This window comes from Pinus tabuliformis, chromosome 8 (genome assembly GCF_031772625.1).
Source record: "Pinus tabuliformis cultivar Carrire ecotype Pingquan chromosome 8, CPIR1, whole genome shotgun sequence".
NCBI lineage: Eukaryota > Viridiplantae > Streptophyta > Pinopsida > Pinales > Pinaceae > Pinus > Pinus tabuliformis.
In genome coordinates this window covers 193,918,119-193,942,155 of record NC_142294.1, presented here as the reverse complement: position 1 = coordinate 193,942,155, position 24,037 = coordinate 193,918,119, and the positions used below count along the sequence as shown (strand labels likewise).

The window sequence follows — 24,037 nt, the reverse complement described above, 5'->3', positions numbered from 1 at the left end:
CAAATTATTATTATTTTGTAGAAGATTGGATGGAAGAAGTCTTTAAGAGAACATTTTATCATTGTGTAGATATCATCTCCCTTGTAGGAACTAAAATCAGCAAAACACTTTACCCTTTCTTAAAATTACTGAACATATTACTATTTCTGAAACATAAAGGTAAGAGTCTTGGAGTTAATAAATTATATTTTTGGTTACACTAGCTTTTTTCCCAAACTTGGTTACACTAGTTGTTTGACTTCTTTAAACAATTTTGATTTTGAAAACACATTGTTTATAAACCTTGTACATAAATAAATTGTTTCTTACTTGTGCTTCTTGCGTTTATAATGAATAAAGATGAATGTTTTTGCATTTCGAAGAGTCTTTATGTGATCATAGTAGAATAAAATACACATATATGAGTCCTTGGTATGAACCATATTAACAAGATTTTTAAATACATATTTAATGACTTGGTTTGTAAATCATGTTTGAGGCATAACAATCTTTAAAGGGCTTATATTTTAGTTTCTTACTAATTCACCTTCATATTGAACATTCTTCACCTCATATATTTTTCATCCTACTTACACATAAATACCAAGGGATTTCATCAAGTCATAAGTGCTAGACCTATGATCATAATATTGAGATGTCATAAAATTCAATTAAAACTTTGGTAGGAGGCATGACTAGTTACATTATGACCATGCATGAGACCTTTCCTTATCACCATACAACGCATGGGATAGGAACCTATGTTTTCTTTGGTCAAGCATGTTGGTATCTCCGCTGCAGCTAAAAATGCTTGCTCGTAGTGGAGCAAGGCCACTAGCACTAGATTAAAATCTAGTGTGCAATCCTCCCACTCCTTCTACTGAGGTAACTTCTGATGGGGCATGCTGACATCCCCATCGGGGCTATGAACATTTGCTGGAAGTCAAGAAAATTCAGTGGTATTGGACTAAGTCTAGTGCATAATCTTCCCGTCTTGTGAATGTTGTATTTTCTAAATAAATTGAAAGAAGGGCCTCTAACACAAAGACAAAATAAGAATCCATAAAGTTCCTTACCTTAGGATAGTGGATGACTCCATGAGGGATATGGAAACTTGTTAGCAACAGCACGACATTTGATTATGGAAACTCATGTCATGTGACAAAAAAGGAAGCAAATCCTTGACAACTAATCTCCATAGTTTCAACCTTATTCTAAAATGAAAGTCATTCTTATGAATCATTATTAGTACTATATTTGTGTCATTCCCTAACCATGAAATGTAAGTAGGTGTGACTTGTTATGGTGTTGAATTATCTTATGAAGTGATATATTTATCATTTATGATAGTCCTCGCTTAGACATTATCATAGCTACCCCGATACACTTAATATACAAACAAATCTCTTTTATGTATGTAAATACGCATTGAAATTGTTAATCTATATGTACTATGACCTGAAATTTATTCTTATTTCATTTTTGCTATCCAATGATTGATCCTTCAGTATGCAAAAAAAAATCCTTTTATTGTGTTTTGTCTCTTAAGTTTCCTGTTTCGACTCCATGCCCAATATGAAGGCTTCTAGTCTACGTTCTTGATCCTTTGCATGGGAGCATCATCCTAGTTGGAGCTCAACGTTGTCGTCAATTTGACCCCAAATAGATCTTGGCTCCTTTTGTCTATTTCACCTTGTTCCTCCCTCCCTGTATGAGTTCCTCTTATATTCTCGTGATAAAAAAATCGCTCCCTTCGATTTTCATGTTTGCCCTGGATTAAATTTGTCATTATAATAATTATTGTAACTTGTAAGAAAATCACTATTATATTAAATAAAATATTAAAACCTTAATTTTGAATTAATAACTACAATTATAAGTTACAATTATTATTACAATAAGTTAAAATAAAAAATAAAAATAAAAAATAAAAATAAAATTTTATTAACTAATAATCAAAATACAAAATGATTATTAAAATAATTACAAATTAACAAATGATAATTAAAAGATTAAATAAACAAAATACAATTTAAATTAATTAATAAAACAAAGAATTTCTGAATTCAGACTTCTGTGATCCATAATGAACTAAGAAAACTCTTTCAGTAGAAATCACATAAGAAAAATTTTTGGACCACAAGTTTCAAACCAACAAGTGTGGTTCATCATGGGGACTAGATGAAGAGACAAACCATGGCAAAGGCTTAAATGGAGAGAAATGTAGAGACCATAATTTCAAGTAACGGCTATATTTGAACATAATATTAAAACTATGATATTAATTTATTAATATATTAAAAACAAATATTATTATGTAACAACTATATTAAATGCCTAGTTTTTGAAAAATAATATTTAAATCAATTTATTAAAATCAAATATTATTAAAAAATTCTATTACTGAGAAATAATCAGAAAAAGAAGGAAAAGAAGAAGAAGAAGAAGAAGTCAAACTCCAAACAAAGATGGAAGTCAAAAATTATAAAAGAGAGTCAAGATCCCAATCGAGAGAAGATCATTCAATAATTAAAAATAATTAATAGAAATAAAATAAACTAAAATAAAAATAATTAATGGAAAATAAATAAAATAAAACAAAAATATACACAAGTCTATCTATCTATCTATCTATATATATATATATATATATATATATATATATATAAGAAAAGAAAAGTGATCAAAAATTAAAACGGGGTCAACAATAAAATATGGGGCTAAGGCTCATTAAACAAATAAAAAAAAATACTAAAAGGAGTTAAGAACAAATAAGATGATGAAATACATAAGAAAACACGAAGGATCAAGAATATAAAATTCAATGAAGAATAAATCAACAACAAATACTATAAAAATGACACCAATACCTACATAGATAAAACAAACAAAATAAATCCCAACAAGAAACCTAAAAAACTAGGAGGACATGAGAGGGACCCAACTTCTACTAATAATCCAACCATCCTCTCTATTCAAATTATTGGGACATTTTTGGATTTCTAGGGCCTCCCTCGATTTACGATGATGGAAATGACTAATCCTAGCAATGACTTGGGCCTCCTCAATGTAGATGTGATGCTTAGATTTATCTTCATGCTCTATGAAAGCAAAGGAGCGGGTCCTGCCATGGTTGATGTCGGCGACATGCTCATGAATCCTTTGATTAATCGAGGAGCCAGTCTCATGAATGTAGGGAGTCCCACCAGAGCATGGGATAACATAAACACCCTTCATATTCTTGGCATCCAATGGATCTTTTACAAATATAAGGGATCTCGAGATGGTATTTAAAGGCCTAAAGGTTGAATCCACCTTATGCTTCTTTAGGATGCTCACAATCTTGTGAGTGGTCCCTTGGATAAAAGGAAGATGAACACCAGAAAATCAATCCTTGGTATCTATCTTAGCACTAGGACCGTTTTTAGCTCTAAGGAATACCTTAGTACATTAGTGTCTACTATACCCATATTAAAGAAAACACTTAGGAGATATGCTTTCTCTTCGTTGAATTGGTTGTCAGCGGGAACTATTAAACATCTAGCCGCTAAGGTGTTGAGAACAACAAGATTTTGAGATCGAAAAGGATGAGATTAACATGAAAATATACACTATAAATAAACTCTCAATGAAATATATTACCTTACGTTCATCTCTCATAACTTACTAAATACAATTCTCATATAATAAAAAGTCAAAACTAAATAATGGTAACAAATTCCTTAAATACCCACATGAGAGCACCCAAACAACATTAAATAAAAAAAACCTTTGAAAAAATGATAAGTCATTTGACCCGTTACATTAGCCATTGTATGTAAATGAAGTCAAGCCATCACGCCCTTAAATAAGGATAAACATCGAGCCTTTACCAATCTGATGAACATACGATTATATGGATGACATTTCATTCGGTTTAGCATGCTCACGATTGTATCTTTCCTTGAGCATTTACAAAAATGTATATATATATATATATATATATATATATATATATATATATATATTATTTTAAATGTAATGTATACCTATTATTATTAAAAGTTATATGCTCTATACTAAAAATTATGTATAATATATATAATTATTTGAAACTCATATATATATATATATATATTAAAATTTAAAGAACATAAATATTTTTAATGTGAAATCATTTTGATTATATTTTAATCAAATTCTAAGCCTATATTAAAACATGGTGAACATCTAAAATTAATGTTATATCTTTCACATTGTCTTTCATTTAAACTCATTTTTTTATTATTTCTAATGTCTAGATGAAGAAATTGTACATGCTTCAATTTAACATGGGAGAAGTATTGGTATTTAATGGTAGCTTTTTTAGAAATGCAAGTATTCAACATTTAGAAGGGAAAACCATATTAAATTTAATATTTTGGCTTGTATCTTATATTTCTGGAAAATACGTTCACGTTAAATACATCATTATGACCTAATATTTTGTATAGTGGGAATTTTTTTAGTGAGTCTTACCTAAGGTAAAAATTGAATTTCATTAGTAATATATGCGAGAAAATGAGGAGAACATTACGAAAGGTAAGTTTATGATTTAATTTAATTTATTATAATGTTTTATATTTGAGAATTAATCTATATTTTTTCTTTTAATGTAGGAAATATTATTTAAAATATTTTTAACGTGGAGGATTTGGAAAGGGATTTATTTAAATGATGAAATTTGTATTATATTTATTCAAAATATTTTTATTAATGTAATTTCATTCGGGAAGTTATGATAACTAAATGGAGTCAGGCAGTTGGCATTGTCTGGATGGCGAGTGGTTGTGAGTTCGTTGGCATTGATGTCAATGGGATTAACATGGTGATTGAGAGTGCAAGAGGAATCATATGGTAGTTGCAGGTTTCTAGTAGAGAATAACCATAGTAGCGGGCTTATTTCAAAAGCTATAAAATGGTGACTATGGTGAATTGGGGATCCAGGTTGTTAGCATCATATTTTAGGTTTGGGGTTCTAGGTTCTTAACATCATATTTTATGTTTTGAGCCATCTTTCATGATGAAAATGTGCTCAAAGACTACATTGGACCATCTCTAGTAGAACTTGCTATGAATAGTCTTTCCAACAGCATGTGGAAATATGGAAATGGCTATCAGAAACAAAATTTCTTGGTCATCGAAGTAAGGCATTTGAATTCTAATGGGTCTCTAAATTAGACATAAATTAAGGCCCATCCGTCTAAATTAAACATAAATTAAGGCCCATATGACCATCCTTCAACAAATTAAACCTCTCTTTTTTCATTATATAATTTATTTTTAACTTTAATACGTTCATTAGGAATGTTTATGAATAATTTCATATTCGTGCCTAATATTATTTATTTTTGTGGAAGTTTGTGAGAATATTGGGCAGATTATGAAGATTTGGAGGAGGAGATAATTTAGGGACTTTCTCCCTACCACATGAGGATCAATATTAAATAATAAATCAACAATATATTATGGAATTATGGTAGATATTGTGGAGCTCCGATGATTGACAAAATCTAGGAATGTGTTCCCTGCCATTTCATGCAGATTCCTAGTATTGGGAACCAGATCCACCACTCAGGTATTTTAGTGGGTAAAGCTTCTTCCTTTCATGTGGTATGATTCCTAATCATTTTTCATAAGTAATAAGTCAAATTTTCCTCTAGGGGTGGATTTTTATTAGTTTTCTTCTTGGAGAGAACTCGTATTTTTGTAACTCTATTGTAATTTCTTACAGGGAAATAATTGTATTGATGGAAAATGAATATTGATGGCATGTTCAAATTCTAGATCTTGGTCTCCTTCATTGGACTCTGAGTTTCCTTGGGTTTCGCCATCCCAGGAGCCTGATATCCCTTTTATATCATTTTACTTTCTTATTTTCACTGCTTATTCACATGGATCTCTTGTTCTTGTCTTTTTTCTATTTCTGCATTTAGAGTTGATGACTTTTTATTGTAGGATTGGGTTAAATGGTTGAAGTTAGTTCTTTCTCAGGATCAAAAGCATCATTTCATCCTTGTAATAGCCTTGGAAGGTCATAGTAATCATTGAGCTACTTGGATTTGTTTTCTTATTCTCAAATCTAGATTTCTGGAACTCCTTTGTGGAAAATAGCAGTAAATTTTTGTTATTTGTTAGAGCATGCTAACGAATTTAGTTCAAGTTGGTTCCACTTGCATTATATCACAAAGAAATTCTAGTTAATAAGAAAAAATACCCCACTTCATTTTCACTTGACTAGGTTAGGCATTTGGTAGATTTACTAGCTCATTATTTCTTGAATTTCTAGATTTTAGACTACTAATGTTATGCCATTGTTAGCATGAGTTAACAGAGGTATTTTTGAGTGATTACTCTTGGAATGGAGACCTAAGACATCCTAGTCAATAAAAAAGGAAATTTTCCCATCCAATTTGGATTTATTTTCTTGGTAATTCGATGAATTATAACTTCCCGTAGTAAATCGAGAACATCTTGTAGTTTCGTGTAGTAGCCTTCCAACATGCATTTACTTGCCCAAATTCACTTAAGAATATTGGTTGTTGTCCCTTAGGGTTGAATAAAGACCCATATGATCTAAATAAATGATTAGGGAAGACTAAATAACACTTAGGGCTCGCATCTTTACCCATGCAAAACATTTCAACGATTTGGTTTAATGGACAGATTTATGGATTGGATAATACAATGATGATTTTCTTGATTGTCACCTCTAATGAACTTTGTTAATGGATACAAAATATTTGAATGTAATGGTTTAAATTTACTTCATGATATTTATGCAATTATAATAGGTTTCCTTCCTTGTACTTTGTTTCTTGAAATATGTTAACGTTTCCATTTCGAGCATTTCATTTTTTGCAATTAGTCTAGGATTTGACTTCAATACATGCATTCCATTACATCATGACATCAAAGGAAGGACACATTGGATGTTGCACATATACTACTGATACCTCTTAATTTTCTATGAACCTTGGGTTTATAATTAAATTCAGTAGCCTTGGGAGTTGCATCATTCTTGTCGCAATACCGACACTCATCACTTTTTGGTGCCGTTGTTGGGGAGGTGTCAAAGGATGCATTGTTTTTCTTCCCTAGTCGATTGATTTATTTTACATTCTAAAAAAATGATAAATTTAACTAGGCATATTTTATTTCAAGAATATAAAATTGCATTGCATTAGCATTCTTATTAAAAATAAAATAAAAATTAAAAATACTTCTCCAACACCAACATCCACCCCCCCCCCCATTTGATCACGTGGTGTAGTAAGAGCCACATCACCATCCACTTTTGCAGGCAGAAGAAGAAGAGATGGAAAAGAATGTAGAATAAATGGATGAATATGATGACGATGAGGAATATCCTCTCAGATATCCCATTCAATATATTTATGGTAGTGTGCACATGAATAACATCCCTCCATATTTTCTTCCAAAATTTCATGGTCTAAGGTCAGGATCAGAAAACCTTTTCCTTTGAATTTGAAATCGTTTGTATATATTATGGTTACTTATTAAACACTCAAAAATTGATATTGTTTCCAGAAACATTGAAGGATAGAGCTCTTAAATGGTTCATGAGTTTATCGATAAACTCAATAAGGGCATGCAATGATGTGCAAAATATATTTCTACAAAATATAAAGATCATTATATTAAAGAAGAAATCTTTAGAATGAAGCAAAAAGAAGTTGACAGTGTTGAGGATCTAATAGAGAGGTTCATGTATAACGTTAAGAGGGAAAAATTACAACATTTAGGATCTGACACACTAAAAACCCTCTTACTTAGAATAATTAGGCATGAGTGGATTGATCTCCTTGATCTCATGAGTAGAGATGATGTATACCAATTATCATTTGAATAAATTTATGAAACATGAAAACAAATATCAAGAGGAAGGGCAAGAGTAAGTAAACCAACATCAGGATCGATAAGTCAAGCTAAACTTGGAAATTTGTTTGATGACTTTGAAACAAGGATTCTTAGCAATCTAACCAAACAAGTACAAATCCTAAGAATGCAAGATGAAGAAAAAGGATATGTTTATATTTGTGTTGTCCATGAAAAATCACAAGATGATAAATATTTTCCATCATTACCAAGGTTGAAGGAAGTTTACCAAGAGGAAAATGGAGCAAGTCAATCACCAAAGAAACTATGTTATGTAGCTCCAAGAGGTCCATGGAAGCTTGGTCAATCTAATATGATGCAAGAGAATAATTCAAAATTTCAAGGTTATGCATATCGACCTCAAAGTAATTGGAACACACCCTTGGCAACATTTACCATCTCAACCCAAAACAAATCTTGTAAACAAGATTGACAACGTATTTATGGGAGCCATCCATAATATCCTCAATATTTTCCTCAATATACTCCATACCCAACTCCATGTTATCCCTACCATCTACCTCCACCACAACTACAACCCCAACCACATTCATCTCAAATATCCACTCCCACTCAACTACATGCACCACCATTTCCAAACCCACACATTGAAGTAGCTCAGTCCACTTACAATGCTGAGGTACAACACTTCCAAACATACCCTCTTGAGCTAAATGGTATTCACCACAGCTTAGGAATAGTATTGCAAAAAAAGAGATTCTCTTGATATCAATGAAGGACCACATCTAGAAGAAGAAGATTTAAATAAGAATACCAAAGGATCATGAAATGCATTTGATGAAGAGTAGACATCAAAATAGGAGATTGAGAAAGCTCCCTCATGGTTACCATCAAATCCTCCATGTGTTCAAGAGAAAAATAAAAAAAGGAGGAAAATTTAAAGGTCATGGGAGAAGAAGACATCCAAGATGATCCAACTCAGCAAGTGGATGAGGGGCATCACAACTATATTGAAATAAGGTTCCAGATAGTCATTAATTTGTAGCAATAGTCTCTTCTTCAATTGTTCTTGATATCATCAAAGTCAAATCACTTGATCTCTAAAATTTAGGTACATGTCAAAGCATACATTTCAAGCCTACACATTAGTTTGTCTGTCATATTGATGTGCACATGGCCCCACTGGAATTATTCTTATACTTGAAAGTGATTTTTTTTTTTCAAGGGTAGGGTAGAAAAAAATTTTAAAAATGAAAAATAAGAGAAAAATAAAAATATCAGATGAAAAACTTCTTTGAGGCACTTGAGATTGGTCATTGATTGAAAACCTCCATGAGGAGGTCATTGGATTGGGAAAAGGAGAAAAAAATAAAAATCCTAGGTGAAAACCTCCTTTGAGACGCCTAGGCAGACCTGCTAGTTGAAAACCTCATTGAGGCAGCTAGTAGGCCTAGAAGAAAAAAGAGAAAATAAAAAATCTTTGCTTCATATATCTCCCTGATGAATGTAGGTGCCCTCCAACATATGCAAGCAACAAGAACATGTTGGCACCAAAAAAAGAAAAAATTGGTCAAAATTCTATTAAAAAGAAGTCAAATTTTGACTTTCTCCTCCTCTGCTCAAATTCTCCAACATGACCAAGGCCATGCTAATCCATCACCCTCATATATTTCCACCATCCACTCATCATTCCCAAACTTCTGCCACTCATTATCCTTGTTGTCCTGAAATACTACAGGAAGGCTCTGTTTTACCACAAGAAATAAGAATACATAGAGCAGAAAATTATTTTTGTCATATATTGAAAACAATGCATCCATTTGCAAATTTGTTTCAAATGGAGATGCATATGGATGATGGTAACGTTCTCAAGCGATTTCAACAAATTCTAGTGCACAATTTTTTAGATTTTTGAGAAATGGACCTCCATCAACTACATCCATTTATGAATTTTATCGATATTTGTGCGTCCATTTAAAATGTTGTTTGATGGGGAGATGCATATGGATGATGGTAACATGCCCAATCAATTTCAGGAAATTTCAGTGCAGAATTTCCAAGAAATCAACCTCCATCAACTTCAACCATCTTTAATTTTTCTCGAGATTCATGCATCCATTGGCCAAGATTTGTTTATGGGGAGGTGCATAAGGATGATGGAAACATTCTCATAAATTTCAAGTCAACCCATTCTACCATTTGGGAGATATGGAAAAAACAAGTCTGCAACAATAGGTTGTTCTGAATTACTACCGGAAGATTCTATAGTACTACAAGATGGCCAAGAAGAAGCTACAGGAGGCAATATGATTAGAGAAATGGGTGAAAAGGTCATGCATTCTTTAGGGAAGGTTTATATAGGTCCCCCAACACGACTTTCATCACTCATCAACTCCATTTAACGAAATTCCATCTTCAAATTCCACTCTACCTTACATGAAAAAAAAACATCTCATCAACTTTTCCACCACCTACACCACCTCTTCATGATTTTAACCCTGTCCTTATACCTCTTATGACTTTACATCAATCCTGCATGCATCAATGATGTTTCTAAGATGAATCAAATGACTGCTATAGGAAGCAGAGTCCTCTTATAAGCAGCCTACACATTTACAACAAATTCCAACATCAATTATTTTTTTCACTCACACAGCAGAAGATCTAGCCACCTTGAGCAACATGAAGCCATTTACGAAGATTGAAAAGGGGGAACACCCTCCTTAGGAAGCAGTCCACTCCACCTGCCAAATATTGAACACTTGAAAGGAAATTGCCCACAACAACATTATCAGTCAAAGAATCAACAATCTATAAAGACTTGTGTAGTAGCAAGCAAAGAAAATTAGCACCTCTAGGGAAGCAGGGATCGATCATCAACTCAACAGCATCATGCATGCCTCTCCAACAACCATTAATTAGGTACATGTATGAAATCTTCTATTGAACATATTATAGTTAGAAATTTGTTGTCAATGCATGAGAGATGAGGTTTTATAAGATAAGGATGGGTCATCAGTCTCGGCCACCTTCAACTAGTTAATTTTAGATCAATTATTCACTCATGCAATGTGGAAAAGTCAAATTAGGAAGGGTGATTATTTTGACGAATGGGGACAATAGTTATTTTTTTTTTTTTTCCAAAGGCCAATTCGCCACAACACTTCAAGCCTTCCATCCAATTCATATCCACTATCTATCCATCATTCATCCATCCCCTTTCATAAGAAAAAAAAATATTTTTCAGTAACAAACCCTACACTCTATCTCACCTTGAAAATTTCTTGAAAAAAAAAATAGAGCATCCTCTCCATTTTCAGAAACATACACTACTCCCTGTGAGCCCTAGCATAATTCTCCAACCCCTCTACATCATTTCTCATCACTCCCTTATAGTTGGAAGACCATGATGGAAGAAGGAATGACTGCTACAGGAAGGCATAATGTTGCTACAAGAAGGAAGAAATGAACAAATGGGGCTAAAACAAAAAATGACAATTCCTGAGAGAGACTTAATCAAAACAAAGTACTGCAAGGCCATTGGGCAATAATCTAGGCAAAAAAAAGAGAGAATAAGGCAACAAAAGGAAAGAAGGCATTCACCATCAAAACAAAACTCAAACTGCAGTGATGAAAAGAGGCTTTCCAAGAGGTCTCTAATATCGTTATAGATTTTTTCCAAGGTCTACAATATGTGATAGAAATGGGAGAATGGCATGGAAGTCAATTTAAGGGCTTACCCTAGGCTTAGACTACAATTTCTATTCAAAACGGGTTTAAACAGGGTTTTGTGTAGCTTTAACAACGTTTCCTGTACTTTTTACAAGAATAACTACGAGATGTCTTGGTTCTCATCTAAAGGAATTTTGAAGGTTTCAGAGATGTCCAAATGGTGGAACAAGGTAACAAAAGGTTGGAAAAGGATGTGGAAGACCTTGCCAAACTAAAAAATATTCAAGAACCCTTCTTGAATAAGGAAAAGAAGGCCAGCTAATTATCTCAAGAAACGCTCTGATTTTTTCTATGCACAAGAAGTTTTGGAAAAATGAGTGAAAATGGAATGAAGGTTTCAAGGGAAAGGATATGAAATAAATGGATTTACAATCCAACATATTTCACTTGCAAAGAGGAAATTTATGTTTTTCCTTGAAAGATAGTTAAATAATCATGAAAAGAACAAATATATTTTTTTGTTTGTCCTTGCGTAACTTACAAAAAAAATTATTAAGAGAAAGAACTAAGGAATGCACAAGAGAGAGGCCACCAAGGCCATGAATGAGGCATAATGAGGTCATTAAGTTTCTCAGAGGATGAGTAGCACCTTCAGCAAGGGGGTATGATGGGCCTCTAAATTAGACATAAATTAAGGTCGATGCCTCTAAAATAAACATAAAGGCCCATCTGACCATACTTCAGCACATTAAACCTCTCTTTTTTAATTAGATAATGTATTTTTAACTTTAATATGTTCATTAAAGGTTTATGAATAATTTCATATTTGTGCCTAATATTATTTATTTTTGTGGAATATTGTGAGAATATCGGGGAGATTATGAAGATTTGGAGGAGGAGACAATTTAGGGACTTAATCCCTACTACAGGAGGATCAATATTAAATAATAAATCAACAAGATATTATGGAATTGTGGCATATATTGTGGAGCTCCAATGATTGAGAAAATCTAGGAATGTGTTCCCTCCCATTTAATGCAGATTCCTAGTATTGGGAACCAAATCCACTAATCAATGGATTTTGGTGGGGAAGACTTCCTCCTTTCGTGGGGAATAATTTATAATCATTTTGTATAAGTAGCAATCAAACTTTCCTCTAAGGGTGGATTTTTATTAGTCTTCTTGTGGAGAGAACTTGTATTTTTGTAGCTCCATCATAATTTCTTGCAGGGATGTAATTGTATTGATGGAAATAATGAATATTGGTGGCATTTTCAACTTCTATATATTGGTCTCATTCATAGGACTTTGAGTTTCCGTTGCCTTAGCCATCCCAAGAGCCTTGGATCCCTTATGTATCATTTTCTTTTCTTCTTTTCTCTTGTAGGATTGGGTTAAATGGTTGAAGTAAGTTCTTCTGCAGGATCAAAAACATCATTTCATCCTTGTAATAGATTTGGAAGGTCATAGTAATCATTGAGGTACTTGGACTAGTTTTCTTATTCCCAAATCTAGATTTCTCGAACTCCTTTGTGGCAAATATCAATAAATTTCTACTATTTTTTATAGTATGCTAATGAGCTTCAATAAAGTTGGTTGCACTTGAATTAGATCACAAAAAAATTCTATCTAATAAAAAAAAATACCCCATTGCATTTTCACTTGATTAAGTTAGGCATTTGATAGATTTACTAGCTCACTAGTTCTCGAATTTGTAGATTTTAGACTAGTAATATTCTGCCATTTTTTTAGCATGGGTTATGTTAGGCGCCTCTAATACTACTGTAACCCCTTATTGTTATTAGTACAACCCACTTATTATATTGATGTACCCATGTAGTGCCCATATTGTTACTAATGTGCCCCATAGAAGCCCACTGTTGTTATTATTGTGCCCTTACATTATTATTGTTATGTCGGCTCTAATTATGTTATGGCCCCTTAGACTCCTATATATAGAAAGGAGGTCTTTTCATTTGTATCATCCAAGAATTGTTCATTTATGTAATGTAAAGGAGGTTTCCCCCTCGAAGAGGCTAAATTCTAAGGCATTGATCTATCTTTTCTATCTTTTTCTTGATCTGGTTTCATAACATTTGGTATCAGAGCTTTGGATTCTAGGGTTTCGCTACTCCAAACAAGTCATCGTGGAATTTTCGCTATAACATTTTTTCTGCAATGTTTTAGAAGATAAAAAAAAAACCCATTTGAGATGAGATTTCACTGAATCTCACGTCTGAATTTTAGATCTTTTTGTGCTATATTTGTGGATATATGATTTGAGGAAGTTGATCTTTTTGCAAACTCCTGAATTACATTCCAAACAGGTGACCTGGGGAAAATCGTCATAACTTTCTCTCTGAGGATCGGATTGAAATTTCATCAGAAGGTACAGAAAGAGGACGGACTGTAGTTTCTTGTAGATAATTTTCAGAGCCAAAGGTTGAAACAGTGACACGTGGCACTTCATACAATTTCACTCTTCTAGAAAGGTCTATAATCAAGTCATCTTGGGAGATTGTGCATAACTCTTTCTTGGAGAACCCAATTGGATCAAACTAGTGGCATTGGAAAGAGAATAAATAAGGCTACCACAAATCACAATATCAGAACTTAAAGGTCCGAAAGTACAAAGTTACAGTCGTTTCAAGTTCGAGCTCCTAAAATCAAGAAAAAGAAAGATGAGGAAGTTTGATGGCAAGGATCTAGTAAATCAGATACTTCAGATTGAGAAATATTTTGATCTACATGGTGTACCACTGTTACAAAAGGTATGTATTGCATCTTCATATTTAGAACTAGATCAATTTTTATGGTATGAAGGGCTTTGTTCTCGTAAAAAACTTGTTACGTGGTCAATTTTCACGGAGGAAATGATAGCACATTATGAGGATACAAAAACAGCAGCTTCTTTAGAGCAACACCACAACAATTGGAAAGAGTAAAAGGGCTTTGTGACATAGTGGAAAGAAAAATTATGGAAACCAGTAAGCATACCCCTCACAACGATACAGATGGAAGTGTTGTTTCTCCTAGCCTTCCACAACCTACAAGGGTTACACCACAACAATTGGAAGAAAAAATAGAAAAAGGGCTTTGTTACAATTGTGATAGCAAATGCACTAAAGGTCATAAGTGTGCTGAGAAGAAATTACTCTACATAGAATATGAAGAGGAGTAAGAAAAAGATCAAGAAACATCAAAAGAAGAAGATATATGCCAGGACCCCACCCCGGAGAAAGAAGAAATGAATAAGACCATATCTTGTAAAGCATTGGTAAGAATTACCACTCCTCAAACTATCAAGGTAAAAGGACATATCAAGAAGAAAAAGGTGCAAGAAGTCAAATATCACATCGAGAAAGAAGAAATGAGTCCAACCATATCTTGTAATTCATTGGTCGAAATTACCACTCCTCAAACTATCAATATAGAAGGACATATCAAGAAGAAAAATGTTCAAGAAGTGAAAGATCACATTGAGCATCAAGAAATGAATCCAACCATATCTTGTAAAGGATTGGAAGAAATTACCACTCCTCAAACTCTAGAGATAGAAGGACATATCAAGAAGAAAATGGTTCAAGCAGTGAAAGATCACATCGAGCATCACCAACAAGTTCTCCAAATGTTAAAGGATAACGCCACTTCGATGCAAAATCAAACGAAACAACAGGTAGATCAACATCGTAGTGAAAAATGTTTTGATGTAGGTGATTGGGTATTTTTACTGCTACATCTCAAGCAAGCTATTTATGAGAAGGAAATGCTAGCAATACTACATGCACTTAAAAAATGGCGACCTTATCGAATGGGAAGACTCTTCAAGGATGAGGATGTAGAAGCATTGTTTTGTGCTATTTCTATTATCCAACCAGATTGGATAAATGAAGCAAGGGATGAATGGAAGAAGGACAAAGAAGTATGGCCACTTATTCAGAAGTTACAAAAGATCTCAATTCAAACAATATTGCCAGCAATTGAAGAGGAAGGAAAAATCATATTGGAACCTGGAGTAGTCACAGAAACAAGAACCCGATAGCTACGAAATCGATCAATTTCAGAGTATCTCATCAAGTGGAAGAACTTACAATCAGAGCTTGAGGACCTCATAAATCCTATGAAAATGACATTTGAGAAAAGTTTATGATAAAAGGGCTTAGATATGAACTCGCACATGGTTGTGTTCAGACCAAAGGAACTAAGGGCTAAGCACGAGGGGCTAAAGGTATTAGAACTATGTGATTTCATAACGTTTATTTTATATTAGTTTCGATATGTTGTGACTCTGATGTAATAGTATAGAGAAATAAAAGGATGAATGGGTTGATAGCTAGAAATTAAATGTAAATTAGTGGAGAAGTTTTCTGTAGTTAGCAGGATATGTAGAAAATGTTGAGAGAAGTCAATGAGGACAATGGTCCACACAGAAGATATAATGAGATGAAGAAATACATCTCCTACTTCCCGTGCACGTCTTGTATATTTAAATAAGGAATAGAGTGGTCATTCCTATGTACTTTCAAGCTCTGAAAAGCAATGAATAAGCATGGGAAGTCATGTTAAAGTGTTCACAAGGACTGAGATTGAGTTCTCAATATGGAGGGTTACAGAGGGAGTCAATGAAGAACTCAAAAACCCATCCTTATGTTTAATGTTGTTACAGAATTCAACCATGAGATGCAATAGAAACAAGAGGAGCCATACAAAGGTACAATCAAGTAGTATGGAAATAGGAAACAAAGGCAACTTGTATAGTGTGCAATAGATGATAAAAACAATCAATTTCCATCGAGCAAAGGGGTAAGAGTATATTGTTGAAGAGTCGAGTAGCAAGAGTAGAGAGAGTTTTGTGAAACAAGTGCAAGAGAAAAAATGAAAGTATTTTAGCAAAGAGCATGTGTTGGAGAAGGTAGAGAGCCAAGGATATGCGGTTTTGAGTAGAGGATCGAGTGTTGTTGTATGAGACCAAGGGAATCTGTGGAATAGTAGAGGGAAGAGAACATAAGTTGTTTTTGAAACCAACCAGATTGGTATTTCTCATGATTGTATATGCCTTTGCTTTCAGTTGGAAAACTATATGAAAAGTGGAACAGTGGCAAGAAAAGGTTGTAGCTTGCATTGAGAAGGGGCTAGTGCCTCTTGGAAAGTAGTTTTTTCTAACGTAAGGGGTCATTGTTTCCTATGAGTGGGTGCTCACAAACAAACTGATGTAATTAAGTAGGTTCTTAAGTTACATTATAAAAAACAACAAATTGGTAGTTTTTTCCCTTTGGGTTTCCATGTGAGAACACTGGTGTCAATATGTGTGTGCTTATCATGTAATAGAATGCATGAACATATGAATCCTTAAGATTGTTTCTCACTTTCTTTATGAATGAATTCTCTCATAAGTAACAAAAAATAGAGGAAAGAACTAAAATCATGTTGAGTAAAAAGTTTTAAGAATCTCACTATTACTGATTCACTCCCCGTGAGTAATTTCTTATTCGAACAATTGGTATCACAGCCACATTCCTTTAGGAACAGTCTAACGTCTGGAAGGTAGATCTATAAGGAATTATTTCTAGGCAAGATATTCAAGAGGCCTACTAAAGAAGAATGCTAGTCATTGATGGGAAAAAATATGCCCTTTGTAAAGTAAGGATAGAAGCATATCTTATGTCCCTGAGAGTAGATGTTTGGACTTTATTGCTAGTAGACTACAATGTCCCTTATATTCCTCCCACTGATGAAAATGGTAAAAAAAGTATGGAAATAATGCTAAAGCCAAGAATGTCATTCTCTTTGGTCTTAGTCAATGAGAACTAATAAAGGTTAAGCATTGTAAGTCTGTTAAGGATGTGTGGATAAGGCTTAATCAAAGTCATGAATGAGATGAAAAAGTCAAGCAAGCGAAACTTCAAAACTTCAAAATGAGGTTTGAGAGCTTATGAATAAGTGAAGATGAAAGCATAGAAGAATACTTCCTTAGAGTTGATGAAGTAACCAACATTATTATAGGACTTGGTGAATAATTCAAGGAAGAGAGGATTATTCATAAAATGTTAAGATCTATGCCCATGAGATTTAATGTCAAATTCTCATCTATTGAATAAATGGCTAATTTAAAGGATCCCAAGATGGGCCAGCTACTTGGTACTCTCATAGCCTATGAGATGACAGTAGGAAGAGAGAAGTATGAATGTAAGGAAGAAGCATTCAAAGTATTCAAAAAGGCCAAAGAGCACAAATATCATCAATACTACTCCAGTTGTGAATCTAATTAGGAGTTGGCTCAATTAGTTAGGAAACTAAAGCATGACTTAGGAAAATATAAAGGGAAGTTTCCCTTCTTGTGTTTTAACTATGGAAGATTTGGAGATTTTTTGTCCAAATGACCTTACAATGAAAGGGCTGAAAAATAAGATGATCATAAACTTGGAAACAAATATCAAAAACATCAGAAGAAAAAGTTATATAAGAAAAAGGGGTTTTACTCCAAAGAGGATAGCTCAGCACTAGAGTTACAGAGTGAAACTTATTCGGAGGATGGTTCAGATAAGTATTTACTTATGGATTTTGGAACAGACTCCAAGAAAAAAATTATTATTGGCTATGAAGAGGAAGAGGAAGGAGTAGTGGACCTTGAAGCGGAACTCATCAATGCTCTTGATGAGCTAAACATAGCAAGGAAAAATAATAAGCACCTGAAGGAACAGATACAATGAGCTAGAGAAGGTATGTATAACTTTGATAATGAGGAATTTGTTTATCAAAAATAAAAACTTCAAGAAGCTATTAAGAGTAAAGATGTTTTCATCCTTCTACTAGAAGAAAAGTAAGGAACATGTGAGAAAATAGAAGAAGAGAACAAGAAATTAAAAAGGAGTTGCTAAAGATAAATAAGGAAATGATCTCAAGAACATGAAAATATGAAATTTTGTCCTTGAAAGTTAAACTAGAAAAGATAAATGAAATGAACAGGTTCTTTAAGATTTGATCCATGAATGGGAAGAGAACTATCGAAGTCTTGATGAAGAGGTTGTCTCTCTAAGAATAGATCTTGAGGGAATAAAGACTGAGAGAGGTCTAAATGAAAATTTTGAAGAAGGAACAAGGAAACTAGTTCAGATTCTAAGTAGGCAAAGGCCCTGAGGAATCAAAATAAGTTTGGGATACTCAGAGACAGAAGAATCTTCTATGGGGAAGATAAGCTTCAGGTATGTAGGATTTGAAGAACCACAAAGCTATGCAAAGAAGAATTAATAAAGAATCAATGAAGACAAAAGGGCAATAGGGAAAAGAGGAGATCATCAATGGGGAACGAATCATTCAACCAAACAACCAAGGTACCTTCATGCAAAAACTCACAAGACTTCCAACAATATGAATGCCTATTTATTTTATGGTCATTGTTATAAGTGTCATATCTTTGGAAATAAAGATATTGATTGTATAAGGATCAAAGTTGAAAGAGATGAAAATCATAGATATAATAAGTATCCGAATTTTAGATATGAAAAAATATCATCTCAGAGATCGAAATATATTCTGTCCCATGTTAAGTGATGTTGAGTGTTTCAAATGTAATAATTTTTTGCATAAGTAAAATGAGCGCAAAAGCATGTTTGAATACCTATCTAAGTTCCAAAATATTTGACAGTTAGCTATCCAAAAGGATAAGAGAATCTAAAACGAAAAGCTAAAAAGAGCTTGCAGTGTGGACATGCTCTATCATCACATAATCAAGAAAATAAATGGTATGTGGATAGTGGTTATTCCAACCATAGGACTAGGGATAAAATAATTTTTTTGTTGCTAAAATAGAAGGACAAAGGAAACAATGTCACCTTCGTAAATAATGCTCCAACAAGAATTAAGGGTAAAGGCATACTCAGTCTTGATAAAAACAAAAAGTCACAAAATGTGATATATATGGAAGGTCTCAAGCATAACTTGCTTAGTGTGAGATATATGTGTGATAATGGCTATGATGTGAACATTCTATGCAAGGACTGTGAGATCCACAATCTAAAGGATGGAAAGCTAGTAGGAAAAGAAATCAGAAGTCACAATAATGTATATGTGTTTGATGACTCCAGAGTAAGGTGTTATTTAGACATGACAAATGAAGCATAGTTAGGGCATAGGAGACTTGGCCATATTAATTTTTAAATTTTGATAAGAGTCAACAAAATTGGAGTTATAAGATGTTTTCTAAGACTGTCAAGACTTGAGAACTCAATTTGCAAGTCATGTCAATTTGGTAAGAAAACTAGCACTCACTTCAAGTCAAAAGAGTTTCCTTCATCTTCACCTCTAGAGATAATTCACACAGATATTTGTGGCCCAACTAGAGAAAAAACCCTAAGAGGAGGAAGGTAATTTATGTTTCTCATTGATGATTTTACAAGGGCCACATGAATTGTTCTCTTAAGAGAAAAATCATAAGCATTTAAACATTAAAAAAAAATAAAGATCAAGTTGAAAATGATAAATATCTAAAGATCAAATTCTTAAGATCAGACAGAGGAGGAGGATACACTTCAAAAGAATTTGAATAATTCTATGAAGAGCATGACATCAGGAGATAGTATTCAGTGGATGGAACTCCACAACAAAATGCAGTAATGGAGAGAAAGAACAGAACAATCCAAGAAATTTCTAGAGCAATGTTGAATGAAGAAAATGTGTCTCACATCTTCTAGAGAGAAGAAAATCAAGCAACAGAGTATCTATCAAACATAAATCAACTCAGGTCTAATAGTAATAAAACTCCCTATGAGTTGTGGAAGGGAAGACCTGCATCAGTTAAACACCTCAAGGTGTTTGGGAGCAAATGCTTTATCAAAAGGAATGATAAGAATCTTGGAAAGTTTGATACATGTGTTGACGAGGGAATATTACATGGGTACTCCTCTCGAAGTAAAGGATATAAGTGTTACAATAAGCGAACAAAGAATATTGATGATTGCATTGATGTGGTAGTAGATGAAATAACTTCACAACCTGAGTCCTCTAAAAGAAACATTAACTCATATTGTGAATTCAATCTAGATATGAGGTCCTAAGATCGAGAAGAAATAAATTAATATAGTGAAGGAGAGGAAGCAAGAAAAATTCCAAGGCCAAAAAAACGTTTCAGGTATGTATAGAAAGAACATCCTGAGAGTTAGATACTTTGATATCAAAGATATGGTGTTTAGACCAAGATGAAACTTGTTGAAAGTTAAATGTGTGCAAATTTGGCTTTGTCATCATTTATTAAACCTAAGAATTTCAGCCAAGCAAGTGAGGAAAAGCTTTGGTTGAAAGATATGAATGAATAACTTGACCAACTTGAAAAGAATGATGCTTGGGAGCTTGTTCCAAGACCTGGAGAGAAAAATGTCACTGGGACCAAATGGGTTTTCAAAGACAAGATGAATCAGCAAGGTAAAGAAATCAAGAATAATGCTCGATTTGTATGCAAAGGGTATGCACAAATAGAAGGGATAGATTTCAAGGAAACGTTTGCACTAGTAGCAAGACTAGAAGATATGAGACTTTTTCCTGCCGTTACCAGTCACAAAAACATCAAGGTATATCAGATGGATGTCAAGCCTGCATTTCTTAATGGAGATCTAGAAGAAGAATTTTATATTGAGTATCAAAAGGATTTATGCTCTCCACAGATGAAGGGTTTGTGTGCAAACTAAAAAATAACCTATATGGACTCAAACAAGTCCCCAGAGCTTAGTACGAAAGGCTGGATACATACCATCAATAAAAAGGCTTTAAAAGGGCACTATTGACAACTATTTATACATAAAATATGAAGGTTACCATCTACTAATTGTATTAGTATATGTGGATGACATAATATTTGGCAGCAACATGGATCAATTGGGGCATCAATTCAAAAGATTTATGTAGAAAAGTTTAAAATTTCCATGATCGAAGAGTTTTATTTCTTCTTGGGATTGCAAATATCTCATTCTCTGAAATGGGCGTTTATCTCCCAATCCAAATATCTCAATGAAACTTTGAATAAGTTTGGGCTGGAAGATTGCAAGCCAATGAGAACATCTATAGTTATAGGCTACAAATTATGAAAAGAAGATGAGACACCACTAGTAAATCAGATTGAACATAGGTCCATGATAGGAAGCTTGTTGTATCTTACTACTTTGAGGCCATACATCATGTAATGTTTGGGTCTTGTGGCAATATTTTAGGCCTTCCCTCATGAAATTCGTGTTGTTGCTGTTAAAAGATTTTCAAATATCTTCGAGGAATAATAGAATATGGACTATGGTACGCTAAGAGCAAAGAATTTAAGTTTAAGGCCTACACTGATGTTGATTGGGTTGGCACTCTTGATGATAGGAAGAGAACCTTAGGTGCATATTTCTTCTTGGGGAAATTATTGGTGTCTTGGCTCAACAAAACAAGCCTCCATTTCTTAATTGACTGCTGAACCAGAGTATATTGTTTTTGCTACTTGTTGCACATAAATTCTATGGATGAAGAAAAGTTTAAAATATATTCAGGCAAAGTTGAGTGATCCTATTTCAACTCTGTGTGATAATGCAAGTTTCATCAATATGTCTAAAAATTTGTTCATGCATTCAAAGACCAAGCATATTCCTATCAAGTTTCATTTCCTAAGGGAACAAGTTGCATAAAATGTTGTAATACTTGAATACGTCACCACTAAAGACTAACTTGCAGATATCTTTACTAAGCCACTGACGAGAGAACCCTTTGAATATATCAGGCAACAGATAGGAGTTGTGACTCCTCCTTCCAATTGACTCCATTTTGGTGTGTGTGTTGGTAGCTATGTGGCATGTGGGATCAATGGAAGAGTAGTTTGTAATGGTTTAGGGGGGAGTATTCAAGAGTATCATTTTCCATTGATGATAAAAGGGGGGGGGGGGGAGATTATTGGGGCATCAGAGAAAACCATCCCTAGTTTTGGTGGGGGGGGGGGGGGGCGCAATGAAGAAGGCCATTCCTAGCTTCGGGGGGAGCTTATGGTGTTGTCGTTAACACTAAAGAGGGGTAATGTTGGATAGTTGGCATTGTCTAGATTACTACTACCTGTGAGTATGTTGGAATTGATATCAACGAGGTTAGCATGGTGATTGGGAGTGTTATCACCCCAAGAAACTCTCCTAGGTTGTAGCTCGGAGATGCTCGAGAACATTACAAACTCAACTTAATATTGGAAATGGATGAATGGAAGGAATGATGCTTGCTCAAGCCAGATAACCACTTCTACTATGCTTAAATCCAGACATGTGTGAACACCCCCAGACTACAAGGCTTTAGACCACCAATCACTCACAGTTTAAAGATTGGGTGAATATGGAGAATACTGACCACACCAACAGATGCACAAGACCTTGTGATGGCCGGCTGCAACCAGTAAAGAGGTCTACAAATCTAATTCCCTAAATCATAGACAGGATGAAAGCTCTCTGTCACTAGGTGAAAAGAAACTTGAATAACAAATTCGTTGATACATACAAGATTCTAACACAGAGGGAGGATGACAGCTCCTCTAATGCTAAACATTAAGAGTTAAGGAAAACTACATAACAGGAACAACCTAGAATAGAATAGAAATGGAAAGTGAGAAATTCACAACAAAATTAGCTTGTATTAGCTGAAAATGAAGACAAGATGCTGCAAGTATCAAAGCAGTTACAGTCTCCAGAAGTTGAAATTTACATCAAAACCATAACCATCAACCCTAATTACATCTGTTTTTCAGGCATATATAGAGTTTCACTACAAAGACGTTCTACTATTCTAGACACGGAGGGGTCATAATTGACCACCAACTGCTTTACTGTCTGATGCAGTCTCTGGTGCAATTTGCGTGCTTCAGTGAATGAATTTGATCTTCTCGGGTGCTCTATTGTACTTCTTGAGGAGGTATAGTGTCGTATGGATGAAATTCAATAACTACTAAGTGCATTTAGCTACTCAAGGCTTGTCCTTTTCCTTCTCGGACATCCTTCCTGTTGAATGCGGTTGTTGAGGAGCTACTGCATTGAATACTTGATGCAGGCCACCTTTGTCCTTTGAGGTGTATGGGACAGGTAAGAGATGTGGGCTTCGTAGCAGGTGGACAGACTAGATGGAGGAATGAGATCAACCATTGGATCACGTGGATAGACGGCGGGGATCAGTTGGCAAAGCGTATCAAGAGATACGGAGGCAGAGAAACACGGGTTGTTGGATCTCAGGTGACAGATCCAACGGTTATTGGGAGGAGAAAACATGTGGGCATTAATGGGTGGGGACGAATGGTTTCAGTGGTAGGCGGTATTGATCACACCATCATGGACCATTGGGTGGTAATCGTACGAGGGGGAGTGATCCCATTCAACGCATGATGCGTGGTGGTGGGGAACGGGCAAAAACCACCTTCTATCGCGGGTTATCCCGCGGTTGGTTTGCGGAGGTGGGAGGAGCGATCATTGTCCGATCATAGCAGAGGGGATCAGATGGTGGAGGTTCAATCGAGTACGTT

At 34.3% G+C, this 24,037-nt stretch overlaps 1 pseudogene; it reads left to right on the top strand.

The window, feature by feature from the left end:
• The window catches only part of LOC149234794 (protein SEH1-like), an 82,691-nt pseudogene extending 59,249 nt beyond the window's left edge, over nucleotides 1-23,442 (top strand).
• The last annotated feature ends 595 nt before the right edge of the window (nucleotides 23,443-24,037 follow it).